The following is an 18,170-nucleotide window of genomic DNA, read 5'->3' on the forward strand; positions in this document are numbered from 1 at the left end:
AGGACATACTGAGACCAGAGTACTGTACAGTGAAATCAATATCCCACTTCGTGGTGGTGGTGTAAAGATTAAATGAGATAATCTGCTCTAAGTACTTCGCATGGTGCCTGGTGTGATCAGTGCTAACCCAAAGGATCCAGGAGGTCTTAAGTGGCTGCTGACAATACTAGCGGCTGTTTGCAGTTTGCCTGTGTCCAGAGGCGGGTATGGAATATGGGTGGGTCCAGTCAGTTCTCAGGGGGCAAATCCAAGACAGAATTTGATTATTCATAACCTTAACATTGTGTTGCCATCATTTATTTTAATTTTTGGTATATTTATTTATATTTAGTTTGTTTTTATTTTCTAAAGTAAATGTGATAGACGAGAGAGCTAGATTAGATGAGAGAGGTGTGGGTGACAATGCTAAGTGCTTTTATCACACTTAGTATTTTTTAGTTTAATGAGAATGCCATACACTTTCCTCTCTCTTTAAATCTAGAAATATTGTATGAACAATGATTTTGTCAGATATTTGCTGCTTTAGGTGAGCTAAGATTTCGCATTTTGTTACTTCTTCGCTTCCTTTCTCCCTCCTTCCCTTTCTTCCTTACAGAAATGTATAGATTTATCTTATTTCCCACAATCTAAGCTAAAGAACATTAATCTTGCAGCATTCTCCGGGAATAACAGGTTTTTGTGATCAAATAAATCTGGGAACTCCTTTATATTTCACCTCTGCTTTGAGATTGACTATACATGTTGAAACATTTATCAGGCTTCGAGTTGCCTCAAAGTAAAACAAAAACAAAAGCAAAACAAACAGAGAACTTTTAGCCCAGTACTGCCTCAAATGCACCTGGCGGTGAAACTTCTCCCTTGCTGAGTAAACCCTGTTACCACGATGCTGGGTCCAACCGGACATCTGTTGGTCTGGGTCTTCTCATTAAAGGACTTGCTAACCTTGGCACTGCACTGATGATTGTTACTGTTATTGTTACTACTTTCAAAGCAGGAGTAACAATTATCAGTCCAGTTCCAAGGTTAGAAAGTCCACTTCAATTTCCACCTTTTCCTCCTATTCTCCCCATAAGTTTTGTACTTACAGATTTAGCTTCCTCCCAAAGTTCTAACTTAAAAAAAATCAGAAGAGCATATCTTCTACCCTCTGCTTCATATGCACTGTATTTGAAAGCATAAGAATACATCATGAGAAGGTAAACATACAACAAACGTAAAAGTTGTTCCAAGTCTTTCAAAATGTTACTACGTCTTCTACCTTATTATGGGCTCAAGATATAGTAACTTTGTGGGGTTTTGTCATTGTTTCTGTTTTGTTTCGTCAAAACATCCAAGAGCACCCCAACAGCCTATAGATTTGCAGTTCCTTTTCTTTCCTGGGTAGACTTGCATTTGAGGAAAACATTAACCTAACACAAGTTCTTCTTTAAAATGAGTGTGTAGTGATTTTTGTCCCCCTGATAGGCTCTGCACATGCTTGTTCTCGTTCTCTCTCATTATTTACTTACAGAAAATAAAACCTGTTAAGAAGCAATTTGTTCTATGTTAGGGTCATTTATACAGCAGGTGAGCAGAAGATGGCTAATGACATGAGGAGACACCAGCCATCTCCTAGTGTCTTGGAAGTGCCTTGATACAGGAGTCACCTAGGTTCTGTTTCATCTAAGGAGTGCTTCAGGATGTTAGAGAGTTGAGGGAGACAGTCCCAGATCAAGTGAGAATTTTCCTCTGCAGGGTAGGGACAGATGCCCGGGCCTGTGACACTCCTTTGGCTCTTTCAGAAGCCTGTGGCTTCTTCAGTGACATGGACTCCAAGGCACAGTAACTGATCTTTCTGGATAACACCTTGCATAGCTGGACTTGGGTACATGCTCAGTCCAGAGGCCTCTTCAGATGTGACAAAGGATTGCTAATCAGATGTGGAAAGTACCTTGAATGAATAGTCTCTGGAAAAAACCAAAAAAACAAAAAGAAACCCCTTACATTGGTTTTATTGCATACAGAACTTCCTGAGTTCTGTGAATGGTGGGGGAAGCACAGCGAGCCCCTGTCTTCAGTGTGAATGCACCGTCTTCCCTTGCTTACAGCCCGTGCCTTTGTTGTCGCTCTTCCTTTCAAATTCAATGCCCGTCATGGCAGTAGAGATAAAAGAAGTTAGTGCTGGCTTGTCTCTGATTGCTCATAATTCTGTTCAGGGTAGATTTATGGAATGAATGATTCTTTCCATCAAAGTTGGCTAATTTTAGAAAGATTAGAATGCAGGAGACTTCCGTTCCTATGCTAATAAAGCCAGGCAAGTTACTACCATCATGAAGCTGCGTTAACGGAATTTTATTTTTGTGTCTTTCTGGTTGCCCATCTGAAAAATGGGCAGGGAAATGAAGACCTTTTACAGAGTGACATTAGGAATAATGGACAAAAATTGATTATAGACTGCTTTATAAATTAACAGCTCCATATTAATGCTATGAATCACCATGTATTTTTTGTCTTGTAAAAAACCAAGGTGGTCACAAATTCCTAGTGCTTTTTAAAGCAGACATCAAATTCTTTTTTTTCTTCAACTTTTAAGTTCAGGGGTACACGTGCAGATGTGCAGGTTTGTTACATAGGTAAACATGTGCCATGGTGGTTTGCTGCACAGATCGTCCAGTCACCTAGGTATTAAACTGAGCGTCCATTAGCTATTCTTCCTGATGCTGTCCCTCTCCACCCTCACAGGCCCCAGCGTGTGTTGTGCACCCAACAATGTGTCCATGTGTTCTTAGTGTTCAGCTCCCATCTATAAGTGGGAACATGCAGTGTTTGGTTTTCTGTTTCTGTGTTAGTTTGCTGAGGAAGATGACTTCCAACTCTATCCATGTCCCTACAAAGGACATGATCATTTTTTTGGGCTGCATAGTATTCCATGGTGTTTATGTACCACATTGTCTTAATCCAGTCTATCATTGATGGGCATTTGGGATGATTCCATGTCTTTGCTATTGTGAATAGTACTGCAGTGAACACACATGTACATGTATCTTTATAGCAGAATTATTTATATTCCTTTGGGCATATACCCCGTAATAGGATTTCTGGGTCAAACAGGTACCAAATTCTATTTGTCTTAAAATTCTTAGAAGCAATATTGTAGAACAACATATTGCAGGCTGAATTTTACCTTTCAGTTTTCTTTATTACTATCAGATACATGCAAAAAATTGAAGTTAATATTATAAGTCTTATCCTTTAAAGAGAAAACAGAAAAGGGACTGAGTTAGAGACACTTTAACTTTCAAGAGCAGAAAGCAAATCAAACATTAAAAATCTTAGGACCATTTCAATGTGACTCTCCATATAAACCCGTAGATTCTGGGAATCATGACCTCTTTTGTAAATATGATTTCCCTAAAATTAGTATCAAACATTTTTAGGTCTGGAAAGCATCTTGGAAATGGAGCTGCTGAGAGGTTTAACAGCTTTTTGCTGTGTCTGTTTGGGAGTTAATGGCTTAGAAAACCTAGAACTCCGATCTCCTAAATCTCCAGACAAAACTTTTTTCAGGTTTTCTCTTGCTTCCTTATCTCAGAATCAAGCTATAGTACTCAAGCCACTTCACTTTCCACCTTTCCCTCCTATTCTCCCCAAAAATCGGTCCCTGTAGCTCCCTGCTGCTCCGTGGAGACCCTGAGGTGCCATAGGAAAGGGAAGGTTGTTAGCTGACACTATGGGTTCCCTACAACTTACAGAACCAGAATAACTCAATTTGTGGCTACTTTGCTTATGATGCTTTCTTGAAATAAGGGCTCCATGGCTTGAAAATGTTTACAAACCACTGTTCTCTCCGACCAAATCCACATGCTTATCTCACTCAGTATTCCTCACCCAACCTCCAAGGTCTCTTTATGTCAACTTTTGTAAGGTTTGTTCCTGCTCTTTTCCCTTTTGTACATTCCCCATCCCTCCTACAGACCCAGACACTTCCCAGCATCTTCTTTTCAAGGACCACTGTTTTTTATGAGTGTAAATGCCTGAAGTAAAACTGTCTTATCTAAGATCCCTAAGTTCAACCTCATACTTCAACTTTATGCTCTGTTCCCAGATCTCAATATTTTCAAAACAGTTCCTCAGGGCACCTGGGAGGTGTTCTGGCTGTTGTTAACCTTAAGTCTTCTCAGATTCCATGTTCACTTAGGAGCTGTGCTGCTTTCTTATTCTCAAAGCTGCACCAAAGCTCCTTGAGGTAGGAAACATATATTTTCCATCTTTACACCTAGCACTGGTTTCTAACATGGTAGGTGAATTTCATTGGCTAAAAATAACGTGGACCCCCAAACAATGGCTTAAATAAATAAACGAGGGGTTTTCTTTTTCTCATATAATCAGAGGTCTAGAGATGGGCAGTCTGGAGCTGGCATGAAAGGCATGATGCTTCAAGGGACCCAGGTACCTCTGTCCTCTCAAGCATCCTTGACACTTGCTTATCACCTGTGGTCTCAAGATGGAGGAACTCCTTCTAGCATCGTGTCCATATCCCACTAAAGAAGAAGGGAAGCATGATCCTTTTGTAATTCATGAGCATGATACTTGGGTGTTCACGTGCATGGGTGAGATGTGTCACCCTCTGAACCATGTGACGACGTTGACACATTACCCTTCTGATCTGAACTTGAGGAAAAAAAGGAGGAGGAGGGAGAAATGAGCCATTTGTGGGTGAAAGACAGCAACAAAGCAAGAGTCAGGCAAACTTCTTTAGTGGACTTTCTAGAAGTCCCACTTGGTGACATGTACTTACATTTTATTCATAAAAACTGTGTCACATGGAACCCTCTAGCTGAAAGATGTCTGAAAAATGTAATGTTTTTAAGGCTCAGTATGTTGTTAATAAAATTCATGTTCTGTTGGTAAAGAAGAAAGAGATGATAGATATTTGAGGACAACTTGCAGTCTCTACTGGAGTAAGTATGCAAAAATACTGCTTATGGATGGAATGGGAAATGTCCACTTCCCACCATGATCACCTGTGTTGAGTACCTGGAAGAGTGGCTCTCAAAATGCGGTCCCAGGCCAGCTGCATCACCTGAGAACTTGTTAGAAATGCAAATTCTTGGGCCTGAGCCCAGACAGAGTGAGTCAGAAGTAGGTGGAGTCAGTAATCTGTGTTTTAAATGCCTTACAGAAGATTTTAATGCTGCTGGAGTCTGAGGACCACTGGCCTACCATGATCTTGCACAGAGTCCTAGACTCTCAGGCTCTGCTTGTGTTGACATCACCAGAGTGGTCTGGGATGGGTTGGTGGCTAAGATAGGCACTGGATAGTCTTTACAACACAATTTAAGTTCACCCAAATAGAGCTAGAATGACCCAGGTTTCTTGTGTTCTGGGTACAGGGGAAGCTTGAAGAAAAACTGGCATGAAAATAGAACCAGGCCAACAAACTTTAACGTGCTGACAAATGCCAGAGGCTCCTTCCTCTCAAAACCATCTTCCGTTCTTCTCAAAAGGCTTTAATCATAAAACAAAAAGTATTACTCTAGGATCTTGCAATTAAAGATTATTTGAGATGTTGGCAAGGATGTAGAGAAACGGGAACTCTTGTATACGGTTAGCAGGAATGTAAATAGGTACAGGCATTATAGAAAAAGTATGGGGAGTCCTCAAAAAACTAAAAATAGAATATTATCTGATCTAGCAAGCCCACCGCTGGGTATATATCCACAAGAAAGGAAATCAGTAAGTCGAAGAGATATCTGCACTCTGATGGAATCAACTTAAGTGTTCTTCAACAGATGAATGATAAAGAAAATGTGGGCTGTATACACAGTGGAATGTTGTTCAGCCATAGAAAGAGTAGAATTCTGCCATTTGCAGCAATGTGGATGCGGAACATGATGTTAAGTGAAATCATCCAGGCACAGAAAGACAAATATCACATGTATTCTCTCCTATGTGGGAGTTAATAAAAGGTCATCTTATGAAGGTAGAGAATGGAATGGTAGTTAGCAGACACGGGAATAGTGGGGCAGAGGCGGGTAAATATAGAGAGGCTGGTTAATGGGTACAACATGCAGTTAGATGGAAAGAATACGTTTTATTGTTCGATAACACAGTAGAGTGACTGTAGTTAACACTAATCTATTGTATATTTCAAAATAGCTAGAAGAGAAGATTTGGAATGGTCCCAACACAAAGAAATGATAACTGTTGGAGATGATAGCTATCCCGATTACCCTGCTTTTATCACTACATGTAGTATGCCTGTATCAACAGTTACCTGTACCCATAAATATGTGCAATTACAATTACAGTCAATGAAAAAGAAAAGCGTATTTGAAATGTATAGTCTTTGAGCTTCTATGGGACCAGTAGGGATAGCTTGTGTGGAGACAGTTTCAGTTATCCCATAGTACCCATCTGCTTCTTTCCCAGGTAGCCCATAATGAACTCAGTACAATTAAGTACAATAAAAAGTACACATGGAGCACACACAGCTTCAAGTTAGCTCCTCTAGCCCAGGGCTCCTCCAAGCATGGTCCACAGCCAGATCCAGCCTGAGAACTCTTTGTTACTGGGCTGCAATGAGATAAAGAACTTAGATCAGAATGTGAATCAAATTCATTGCTGGGCTCACTCTTTAGTTCAGCTGACTTTTTTTCAAACTAAGACTTTCTCAAAGAAATTAGGGCAGAACAAGAAACAAATAGTTCATAGACAGACTCCTTTGAGTGGCACCGCCCCTTCCTACTAGATAGTCACCTCTGCCCTTCATGGAGATTCCATAGCTACCACTTTAAGCATCCTCTGTCCTTCATTTCTTTAACAAGCATTAGGTTATACCAGCACAGTTGGGATGCTGGGAACACAGTGGGCAACAGGACAGACGGTCTGTAAGGATACCAGTTGTTATCAAATTGCAGTATCAGATGGGACAATATGTGTGGATGTACTTTATAAACCCAATTATATTTAAGAATCGGGTAGCATTCTCTTTCCTTCTTTAGATGGGATAAAAATTCTCTTTCCTTCTTTAGATGCAAAGAGAATAAGCACCCTACAAAATTTTGCTAGAATAAGAACTCACCACTCTCTGGCCACTAGCTGAATTTGCTTCATTCTTTTCTGTCTATAGTGGGTCTTATCTGAAAGAACATTGCTCTTGAGCTTAAGAAGGCAAAATAATTTAGAGGGTCAGGTGCAGTGGCTCATGCCTGTAATCCCAGCACTTTGAGAGGTTGAGGCAAGAGGATCACTTGAGGCCGGGAGTTTGAGACCAGCCTTGGCAATGCAGTGAGACCCTGTCTCTATGAAAAAAAAAAAAAAAAAAAGTTGGGCATGATGGTGTGTGTCTGTAGTCTGATCCACTCGGGAGAAGCTGAAGCAGGATGATTACTAGAGCCCAGGGGTTGAGGCTGCAGTGAGCTGATTGTGTCACTGCACTCCAGCCTGTATCACAGAGCCAAACCATCATCTCTAAGGAAAAATAATAATAACAATTTAGAGTTGCATTTCAGATGAGAAGCATATTATAGTGACAATTCAGCTCACTCCCATGGGTGTCTGAACAAAAAGACATCTCAGCATATATCATTGGAACTTAAGGGAGAGGGGACTAAAGCTCCAGGTAATGAAAATGGCTATTAACTTGGCCCTTGGTGGAATGCCAGTAAGAATGCACTTCCACAAGTGCTTGAATTCTCTTGGCCCAAGGTTTCAGGAAGCCACGGGCAATGGACAGGCTGCTCAGGAATAGAGACAGGCTGTCAGAGAAGGATGGAAGGGTGGAGGAGAACAGTGCTGGACCTAGTGACTTTAGAGACTGGCATGCCAATATGGCAAATGTTAACATTTGTTAAATCTGAGCAGTGTGCATGTGGGTGTTTTATTTTTTTCTCTAAATTTCTTTATGTTTTAATATTTTATAATTTAACATTTAAAAAATTTAAAAAGATCCTCAGCTGGGTATGGTAGCTCACACGTGTAGTCCCAGCAGTTTGGGAGCCTGAGGCTAGGTAGATTACTTGAGTCCAGGAGTTCGAGACCAGCCTGGCTAACATGGTGAAACCCCCTCTCTACAGAAAATACAAAAATTAGCTGGCCATGCCTGTAATCTGGCAAATTACAGGCATGTAATCTGGCAAATACCTGTAATCCCAGCTATTCTACTCCAAAGGCTGAGACACAAGAATGGCTTGAACCCAGGAGGTATAGGTTGCAGTGAGCTGAGATCATGCCACTGCACTCCAGCCTGTGTGACAGAGCAATAGTCTGTCTCAAAAAAAATATTTTTTAAAAGATTCATGTAGCAAAATAGGTCTTCAGATGATCAGTGTAGCATGGAAGAAGAGAAATTTCAGTGAATGAAATATTCATGGCCCTAAAATTATGAAGGGCAGAGATAGTTTAGCTGTGTGTGTGAGTGCATGCATGCATACATGCATATACTCAGAAGCTTTAGCATACATCAGAATCTCCTGGAGGGTGTTTAAACCATAGAGTATTGACTCCATCTAGTTCTGATTCAGTAAGTCTCGGGTAAGGCCTGAGAATTTGCATTTCTAAGAAGTTTCAAAACAAATCCTCATGATATCTTTTTGAGTAGCTATTTTGTACTCATCCTATAATTACCTGGACTGGTTTGATTAATTTGTTCAATAGATATTTAGCACTTACCTACTATGTGCCAAGTACTGTGTTACACACTAGGGATGTATGATTTATTGTGCACATATAACTTCTTATCTAGAGGCAATCATTAAATACATATTATATGTCTATGCCAAAAGGTGAGCAATCATCTAAACCCTTAAGCAAGCTGTTGGGTATCATAATAGCTAATTATAAAAATTATAAAAAATGAGCTATTATAAAAAATATAATAGCTAATTTAAAAAATAGGTTAGGGGAACACCATCAGACAGCTCTGTACAAAAACTGCTTTTTTATGTATGGTATTTCATAATAAAAGTGGCTTTATTTTTCTCTTCTCATCTTCCCCGCCAACCACCTCCTATTTTCTTCCCTTCTTCCTCTCTCTCTTCCTCCCTGGGATAGATGTGGTTGATGGGCTCATCCCACAGCTATCTCAAGCCACCCATGCTGCTGCCTGGTACCAGAGGTTCTGAAAAGCCAGGTATTTGCTCTGCCAGATTCACTAGCAGTTGGGCTGGCCATATGCCCTAGTTGTGGCTAATGAGGTACAAAGGAAAACAGGTTGGGGACCTTTTGGGAAAGATTTTGCTTCTCTACAAGAGGACAGAGGTAAGAAGAAGATCACTGGCACCGCCCCCTTCCCTGTCTTCCTGCCTTAGGGCGGCAATAGCCATCTGTGACATGAGGCAAGTGGCATAAGTATAAAAGTTCCAAAGGTGGCAGAGTGACAGAGACTGGCTTTCCATGACATTTTTGACCAACTCAACCAGCGCGTCACCCATCAGACTTAATGTTAGTGATAAAAGCAGAGCTCTATTTTAATGAAGTGCTAATTTCTGTCACACGCAGCGGAAGTCACTCCCAACTGATACATGTCCTTCTTCCTCTTCTTGTTTCCCCCCCTTTTTTTTCTTCTCTCCTTGATATGTGTGAATTTTGTACCCCCTGCAAATTCATATGTTAGGGTCCTAACCTCCAAAACCTCAGCATGTGACTGTATTTGGAGATGGTCTTTAAAGTGGTGATTAGGTTAAAATGAGGTCATTAGGGTGGGTCCTAATCCAGTATGACTCTATCCTTAAGAGAAGAGGAAATTTGGATATAGAGATGTAGAGAGGGAAGACCATGTGAAGACACAGGAAGAAGATAGACATCTACAAGCCGAGGGAAAGAGACCTCAGATAAAACCAACCCTGGTGACACCTTAATCTTGGACTTCTAGTCTCCATAACTGTGAGAATATAAATTTCTGTTGCTTAAGCCACTTAGTGCGTAGTACTTTGTTATGGGAGCCTTGGCAAGCAACTATACTTCTTTCTCCTGCCTTTTATTTCACTCTATTCTTTCTCTTTCTTTATTTGTGTCTGTGTATCTCCATATCTCAGATGATCAATGTAGCACAGAAGAAGAGACACTGAAATAAATAAAATATTCATGGCCTTAAATTTATGAGTGGCAGAGACAGTTGTGTGTATGTGTACATACATATACATGCACATACTCAGAAGCTTTTGCATGCATCAAAATCTTCTGCAGGGTATTTAAACTATAGAGTATTGACTCCATCGAGTTCTGATTCAGGTCTAGGGTGAGGCCTGAGAATTTGCATATATATCTCCAAGGGGTATATATACAGAAGAAGAGAAACTGCAGTAAATAAAATATTCATGGCCTTAAAATTATTATGAAGGGCAGAGATAGTTTGATTGATTGATTGATGATAGATCTCCCAGGGGTAGCCTAGAGTGAGGAGTCCCTTCACTGGGACCCCTCAGCAGACTTCTGTTTGTATCTCCTTGGTCAGAATTATGTTGCATTCTCATATGTAAACCAACATGTGAGAAGGGGAATGGAACCACCATAATTAGTCAAACCAGTCAAGATTCACCCTCTTCAGCTGTAATGAAAGCTGCCTTTTTTACAGCTTGTAGATGCTTATAGTACTGTGGGGACAACAAGACTACAAAGCAGGGTTCTGTAAGAACAATGGTTATCAGCCTAAGGCAGTTTTATATCTGACTTTCCTCAATTCAAGGGACATTTGGGTAATATCTGGAGATGTTTTTGATAGTCACAACCTCGGGGAGGGAAGAGGGGAGTTGCTGTTGGCTTCTAATGGGGCAGAAATGCTGCTAAATGTGCTACAATGCACAGGACAGTCCCCTACAACAAAGAAGTATCCAGCACAATTGTCACTTGTGCCAGGATTGAGGAACCCTGTTTTAGAAGAAGAGAAGAGGGGGTGGCTGTTAGGAGGACAGCAAGTTGTGTTTGCCGTGGATGGAACAACACGTGTATGTGATGTTCTCACAGCCTCCCTGTGAGTCTCACCAGCTTCAGGCCACAGCATCCCTGAGTGACAGAAGCTGGTCTAATTACATTGGCCAACCCGCCTTCAGTCTACAACTGTCTGTCAGCGACCCAGTGAATCAGAAAGATTTGTGCAGACTAAAATTAGAAAAGAGATGAAAAGTGATTATTTGGAAATAAATCTTAATATTCCTATTTAGATCCTCCAAGACTGCAGTCTGACACATAAATAAGACTAAAAATATGAAATTATGGTACCCTGTCACTCTATTCACTAGATTTCACTAGCTCTGAATCTATTAGGGCCTTAGTCACTGTGTTAAATTAATGCTTTTTAATATTTAAAGGCTATTACCTTGCTTTGGTATATTGCTGGTATATAGCTTAAATTTAATAATTTCAAACAGTAGCTCTTCAAGTGTTACAATCAATGATTTTTTATATCCACTCATTTTGTTGTTTTGCCTTAAGTAATAAATGGTGCCATAAAATATCTTTGTGCTTAAATAATAACTCAGCAGTTTTTAAACTTCTTTGCTAAACTTAAATACAGTTTATGTACATGAGTTATAGGCACACATCTACAAACATGGCTAGATTTTAAAAAATGAATGGCATGACCTGCAATTTCCTTTGCAAATATATACCTTGTCCTGTTTGCTTTATGGCTGCTGTTTGCAACATCAAATTTTCCCCTCAAATAAAAACTGTATAAGTAACATAGAAGACTTTGGCCAAATTGGCTAACAGTTTCATAATGTTTTATATTGTTCCAAGTTTTTATGTACCTACTTTTATATGTACATAATGTATCAGCTTTTGATATAGCAAAAAAGCACATAGTTAGCTTAAACTACAAAGCATTTTCAGTTTTTCAGGCTGTAGATTACAAGTCCTTCCAAGCAGCATATTTGCTTAAATGTTCCTTACTTAATTGCCAGAGTTTGCAGTGGACTTCATTTCGTAAAGAATCACCACAAATGTATTCACATATTCAGCTCCTATGTGTTCACCTACATTTCTTACACTCTTTCTTTTCTTCAATCAGCCAGTGGCTAGAAGTAAGAACCATCATCTTTAATTCAATCTGTGTCTTATTATAGACCTAGGATCCTCACAGGAATATTTGTTCAATTTGAACATGCTCTTCGGCTGTGTGTGTGTGTTTTTATTTTGTTGCCTATGGATGACGGATAATGATGTTTTACACATTTAAGAGTACTTCATTTCCGTATTACATGGACATATTTCTAATTGGCTCCAGGCTCCTTACTATTAATAGCTGCTGAAGATGCACTGTACATCTAATTTAGCACTGCCTGGGATGGCACAATTGGTTCTCAGTTACTTTACTGTCAATACGTATAGCTTATGTCACAGGGAGGCTGAAACTAATTGGTGAGATCCTTGCCCTTAGAGACCAAATCTAACACAGGCTTCCCAGGCAGCTTCCCTCTCAGGGACCACAGCATTCCTCACTTCCCTGACTGTCTTTGATTTGGTGCCATGATTGACATAAGAAAGGTAAAGCCACCTTCTCGGCTTGATTTATTCTAAAGACATTTGACTTTTATCTGTACGCATCCCCATGGAATATGGAAGCCCTCAGGGATGACTCATGAATTGCCATATAGGAGCTTAGGGGTAGCAATATAGAAGGCTAGGAGCTTGAATGAATGTATGTTTGCAGGGAAAACACACTTTGTTTCATTTTAAATGTATACTTTAGTGAGGAGGTTGATGGATATTTGGTTTGGGCGGGGAGTATAGGCTCCCTAAGTCACCCTTTGAACCTTTGCAGAGCCACTGGCTATTCTCCTCATGGAAAGCCCCTTTTGGTGCCACCACTGAAAACCAAACCTCTTAGTATGACTTTTAAGTGTATGACATCAACCAATCCCTTCGTTCTACCTCTCCTGCCACCCCAACCTCCCACTCAGCAAAGCTGCAACTATTCCATGAACAAGACATACAGTCTCTTTTCCCCCTTCTGTTCCTTACTTTTTGGTGTCCCCAAGATCTAGATCTGGTCCTCTCTCCCCTATGCCAACAGCACTTCTTGCACACCAGCATCATCACAGGTGGGGTGTGGAATTCCAGCTGTTCAACATACAGCTTTCCTCAGTGCAGACTGTGAGCTCTTTGAAGGCAAGGTTCATATCTTAGTCACTTTGGCATCATGAGTACCCAGGTAGGTTCTGACATTTGACTGGCACTCAATAAAAGTGTGTTATGTTAAGCTTTTATTGTTACTATGGTATTCTGTCTTTACCAACAGAAGGGAGGGAGGGTTTCTCCAACAACATGGTGAACAGGCAGTTGAAACATAACCTATAAATGCTGAACCACTTTTTGGATGAAAAACATCAAGTATGTCTCTGCCTTAGTAACAAGGCCTAACGTATGTTTTACTTCAAGACTCAAGAATAGCATTGTGAACATTGGTTATGATACTGAGCTCTGATATTGACAGTGTTATACGACCTATTAAGGTGCCCTGAAATAATAGTGTCAATCAATGAAGCTTTAAATAAAAGATACACATTGACCAAAAAAAAAAAGCGTGGGTCCACCAGTGACCTTCCTTCCAGTGAAGCACCAAAATTTATTTTGTCAGACTTTGATTTCAATGAATGAATGCAGGTTTACTTGGCTCACAAGGCAGCTGGAATATATTTCTCTTTTTTCAGATTATTTGATGTGAACTTCTTAGAAATGTTCCTGTTTTCTTTTTCTGGAAAGTATTAATATTCAGGACAGAAACATTTAGCTATTCAATGACTACAGAAGGTTATATGAACTTGATCTATATTATGTTTCTCATGAATTAATTTTTCACTTCCTTTAGAGAATCAGGTTGTTTTCACAACAAAAATGATTATGCATTGTATCAATAATAGCATACTAAATGGTTGTGTCTACCCTCTATTCTGTTGTTCAGCAAGTACAATTTACTATGCATTGTGCTAGGTAGGATCTAAGGGTATACAAGACAGACATGATGCCTGCCTCAGGGTCTTTTTTTAAAGAGGAGGAACAGACCAGCAAATAGAATTGCAATATTGAATGTTTCAATTCTGAGACTTTCATCAGCCTATAAAACATAGGTCCCCTTTACCATCACTTGAAATTCCTACAATCTTTTCATCACTGGTTCAAAAGGCGATCATAACCTTGACTAGGGCCCATGGTATTGCTCTGGTGGCAGGAATCAGAATTTTAAAAAAGGTCTACGATAATTTCCTTGGACACGGTTTCATGGTAGGGTTGTAGGGCTGGCTAAGGTTCATAAGATTTATATTCATGATCTCAGTGGCTGGTATGTGGAGAATAATGGTGATGCCTATCAGTGGTAGTAGGTGGTAGTTACCAGGGGTCGCTCCGGTGGAAAAGACTGTGTCTAAGTAGAGAACATGGAAAGTAATTACCGTTACTGGAAGTTGGAGCAGAAGTTTCTACTTGGAGACTTTCTGGAAACATATTTTGCAAATTCATCAGAACATGACTGAACTTTGTAGATATCCAAATGTTGTAAGTAATGGAATTAAATTGTTTGATTTATGCCTCTGTGGTCTTTGTCACATGTCACTTACACTATTTATTTGATATATATTATAGGTAGAAAACCACATTAGATACTGAGGGGACTCTGTTTTGGTCTCAGTGGGTTTACAGATCAGGAATGTCATCAACCAAGGTCATAGGGCATGCATGTTCAAGGTCACAGGGAGGGTGCCAGCTGTGAATAGAAGTAGATTTAGATTCCTAATGAGTAAACAAAAGTGTTGTGTAGGACTGTTTTAAAAATTCATCCCAGCAAAGTGATTGGCAATGGAGAGTTCCCCTAAGTCTGAGAGCAGGGAGAAGAATCCTGTAGCCCTAGCAAAGTAGGTGGTTGATATTAGCCAGTGCTGGGCTTGAGAACAACTGTCAGAAGTTACATTAAAAATCAGATTTATTATAGATTTTTAAGATCAAGATTACCTATATTAAAAATGTAATAATTCAACTTAACTAATACTTATTTAGAATCTATCAAGATTCTCTTTAAGCCATAAGGGATTTCATCTTGTATTCTTCCACATGAATGAGACTAACTAACATAAAGACTTAAAGCCTTTCTGACAATTGCAAACAGAGAATTAGGGGATTGGGCCACCCTAATTTTGCCTTTTTAATGGTAATTTAAAATTTATTATTAAAAAATTGTTTTACTGAGGAATGCACAGAAGTTTTTACTAAGGTCATTCTAGTCTTGTGGACTAATCATAGCATATTAGAATTAGAAATGAGTAACCATCTTTATTAGAAGTTTTCAAATGTTGTTTAGCCATAGAATCCTTTGTCTAAAAGTTTTACACCACAGTGTGGTATGTCAAACAGACAAAAGTGGAGTTGGGTGTGGGGGCTAAGCCTTATTGATTTACTCGAGTCAGACGTTAAAGGTATCCCCCCGAGTCCCCAGGGATTCCCCAAGACAGAATTAGAAGACAGAAAACTGCAACTCTGGGTCACTTTCCACATTTCATAAATGCCAGTGCAAAGGACCAGAAAGGTAAGTGAATCTCTCCAGAGTACTGCTTGTTAGAGGCAGAAACAGGTCTAGGGGTCTAGGGTTTTTGACTTATTTTGGTCATTGAGCATTTTTTCTGAAAACCGAACACAATTTGCCTATCTTTTCATTTGTGTTTCCAAATGCCAATAGTTTCCAACTTAACCTTCTGATTGTTTTGTAACTGAGGAAAAGAGTGACTGCTATGTCCTAAGCTGAGAGAGAAATGGGCTAAATTCACTGTCTCTTTATTTCCTTCTTATATTTGACTGTATTTATCTTTGCTCTTCACTTGGAAAAGAAAGCCCTCTATGAACCCCAGCCACAGCCCTGTCCCTTCAGTGGGAAATGCAGTTCCACAGACAATGATGGATTTCCACATGCATCTTTGTTGGAGAGCTTCTATGTGATTCTGTAATCCAGTAGCTAGAGCAGGTCAACTTATGAGCACAGGGGGATCTTTTCTAGACCTCCAGGGGTTGCCTTTGGGAAACAAGGCCCTACACGATTCCACCTTACTACTGTTTAGGTGATCTAGTGCCATCATTTTAAACCTCTGTTCAAAGGTATGTCCACAGCTCTGCATGCTCCCCTTGGTGGTGTGAAATTGTTTCTGTGAAGTGGCTACTCAGTCAGGGACCACCTCCATCTTCCCCTTCTGCCCTGGCCACATGCACACACACACGCACACACAGAGCTAGGTCTTCATGACCAAGGTCTACTTCATGAAGTGTGAATGGAAGTGATGTGTGTCATTTCTAGCCCTGCCCTGGCAAACCCTTTCATACAGTGTTCCTCAGGGCTCTCTCCCTGTTTGTTGACTGGATATACAGAATTTAAGCATCTAGGGCCTGGCACGGTGGCTCACGCCTGTAATTCAGCACTTTGGGAGGCCGAGGTGGGTGGATTACAAGGTCAAGAGATCAAGACCATCCTGGTCAACATGGTGAAACCCCGTCTCTACTAAAAATACAAAAAATTAGCTGGGCATGGTGATGTGTGCCTGTAATCCCAGCTACTCAGGAGGCTGAGGCAGGAGAATTGCCTGAACCCAGGAGGCGGAGGTTGTGGTGAGCTGAGATAGCACCATTGCACTCCAGCCTGGGTAATAAGAGCGAAACTTCGTCTCATAAAAAAAAAAAAAAAAGAATTTAAGCACCTAGACCAACATTTATTAAGCTCAGTCCATTGGCATTTGGGGCTGAAGAATTCTTGGTTGTGAGGACTTGTCCTGTGCATTGCAGAGGGTTTAGCAACATCCCTGACTTCTACTCACTCCATGCCAGTGGCACCTCCCCCTGTTGGAACAGCCCAAAATGTCTCCAGGCATTGCCAGATGTCTCCTGGTTTGGCAGAAGGTGGAGGGAAGCAGGTGCTGGGAGGGGCAAAATAACCCCTGGTTGAGAACTACTGTCTAAAGTATTGCAGAGCCATAAGACGGAAGGGGCTGGCCAGGTGTGGTGGCTGACACCTATAATCCCAGCACTTTGGGAGGAGACTGAGGCAGGTGGATAACAAGGTCAAGAGATTGAGACCATCCTGGCCAACATGGTGAAACCCCATCTCTACTAAAAATAGAAAAATTAGCTGGGTGTGGTGGCACATGCCTGTAGTCCCAGCGACTCAGGAGGCTGAGGCAGGAGAGTTGCTTGAACTCTGGAGATGGAGGTTGCAGTGAGCCAAGGTCACACCACTGCACTCCAGCCTGGTGACAGAGTGAGACTCTGTCTCCAAAAAAAAAAAGATAAAAAAGATAGAAGGGGCAAGGGGCCCTGCATCACCTGGGATAGAAGCCAACTGGGACTTCTTGCGTGGGGCTGTGAAGCTATGGAAATGTTGAGGTTTGCTTGTTACAGCATCTGGTGGTACCTAACCAAACACATTGCTTTTTATCTGCTTTGCAAACTGGAATTCTATGTATGAGATTCCTTTTAAACAATATGTTTCCTTCAAAAATAATGAAATAAACAAAAGCTTTGGAAGCTTTCAATCCAGTTTAGTCTCTTCCCGTTACAGATAAGAACCAGTTACAAAGAAGTGAAGTGACTTCTTTGAGATCACACTGCTAGGGAGTTGTAGAGGCAGCCCAGAACTCAGGCCTCCAGGTGCTTCACCCTGTGACATAACCTGAAATCACGTATCTTTGACTTTCACTAAGCAGGAAAAGATGGAAGTGATAAAACCAGCCACACTTGCTCCAGTTTAACTCGGCCTACATGTAGGAGGGGTTGATAAAGTGCCTTAAGTTCCTCCCCATCAGGGGTTAAGGGGTCTCCCCAACAGGTTTCTTCCACTTGTTCATTGTGTTATAACATCAGAGTCACATACTTAGGGGGAAGGCATGGCCTCACTCGTCAAAGACCCTGTTAAAAAGCAGGTTATTTCTCGGGGGACATCATGCTTCTACATGTGCTACCTAGCAGTACAGATCCCTTTACTAGATTGGTCAGGTACCCCAGAAGAGCAAGGAGTGTCTGAAAATGGGGTCCTGAATAGGTCAGTCCCCAAAGCAGGGCCAGCATGGGGTTCTGAATGGGATGAGGAAAAGACTGAGGAACTAGGAAATTAGGGAAACTGAAGGCCCGTTGGTGGCCTGGCCACACCTGGCGGGGGGGTGCAGGTAGTGAACAGCTGAGGCCCCAGTGGAAAAGATGTTTCCAGCTTCACGTGAAGCCTG

The 18,170-nt window shown here is 40.9% G+C and overlaps 1 protein-coding gene and 1 non-coding gene across 16 annotated transcripts in view; both read left to right on the forward strand.

Moving 5' to 3' along the window:
• The window catches only part of NCALD (neurocalcin delta), a 471,461-nt gene that overhangs the window by 289,360 nt on the left and 163,931 nt on the right, over window positions 1–18,170 (forward strand). The gene's annotated exons all lie outside the window — the stretch shown is intronic.
• Window positions 4,542–4,646, forward strand: LOC118148712 (small nucleolar RNA U13). The gene has a single exon (XR_004735628.1). It is a non-coding gene; the product is annotated as a small nucleolar RNA U13 (small nucleolar RNA).

This window comes from Callithrix jacchus, chromosome 16, assembly GCF_049354715.1.
Source record: "Callithrix jacchus isolate 240 chromosome 16, calJac240_pri, whole genome shotgun sequence".
NCBI lineage: Eukaryota > Metazoa > Chordata > Mammalia > Primates > Cebidae > Callithrix > Callithrix jacchus.